This window comes from Asparagus officinalis, chromosome 3, assembly GCF_001876935.1.
Source record: "Asparagus officinalis chromosome 3, Aspof.V1, whole genome shotgun sequence".
In the NCBI taxonomy this organism is placed as follows: Eukaryota; Viridiplantae; Streptophyta; class Magnoliopsida; order Asparagales; family Asparagaceae; genus Asparagus; species Asparagus officinalis.
Window position 1 is genome coordinate 66,929,356 of NC_033796.1, and position 1,297 is coordinate 66,930,652.

A 1,297-nucleotide genomic window follows, 5' to 3' on the forward strand; every position below is an offset into this window, starting at 1 on the left:
CCCACGAAAATGACGCCCACCACCTCGTCCCTTTGAGGAGCTTGATGCGGTATCATATTTTGCCTTCCATTTGGATTCCGTCAGTAGAACCCGCTCCTCCACCTTCTCATTGGTGGGTCTTTGACGGCTAGAGAGCCGTTCTTCGTGGGCTTTCAGAGACCCAATGACCTCCTCCAAGGTCATGGTCTTCAAGTCCCCGAATTGTTCCATCGTAGACACGATTTGCAGGAATTTTTCGGGAACCGCACGGAGAAGCTTCCGGACGACATAGGTCTCTTCGACCTTGTCTCCCAATGCACGGATCCTATTGACGTTGGTTGTCAACTTCATAGCAAAGTCATCGACCGTCTCCGCATCTCCCATGCGAAGACATTCAAACTCCCATCGCAGGGTTTGAATTTTTGCTTCTCGGACGCGCTCCGCGCCCATGTGCATTGTCTTTAGCATCTCCCATGCTTCTTTGGCCGTTTTCTTCTCTGAGATCAGCATTAGCGTCTCCTCGCTGATACTTTGATAGATGGCGGCTAACGCCATCGAATCCTTCTTGCTATCCACCTCCTCATCTTGATTTTTTGGTTCGATCACATCCCAAACTCCATTCACGCCCATGAAAACCCGCATCTTCAATGCCCACGACGAGTAGTTATCCTTCGTCAGCAAATGATAATGGATGGTCATCGACCCATCCTTCATCGAGAACTTCGACGTCGCCGTGTTAGACATTGCTGAGGATGCAGAAGGCATTTCTTTTGGCTGAGGAATTTAGGTGTGGCTCTGATACCAAATGAAGAAAACAAAAAAAAGATGAAGGTTTTTCTTTTCATTAACTAATACTTTTCATTACCACAATAGACTATATTTATAGCCAAAACTTAATTACAAAGTATCTCTTGGTATCCCCTACTAATAGGTAACCTCTACACGTTACAAGGAAATTATTGGTATTCCTTACTAATAGGAAACCTCCTAATTAATTTACACCATTAATTACACAATGCAAACAAAATTAATTCCAACAGTCGGTAGTTGTGAATAGACTGCTTTGTAACATTCTAACACGTGATCGTTTGAACTTTAGATGTATAAAAGTATTGGAGCTTTTCAAGAGAACCATGAAATATGCCATGAAGATGTCGATAAGTATACTTGCACTTCTTAATAGATAGGCATGTCATTAGAAGAGGGATTATGTTGTTATTGTGATACATTTTTGAGCACATGTTGAGATGACCACTGATATATTTTATTCCTCAATGAGTTCATAATGTGAAAATTAGATAAGAATTTTTCAGTTGAG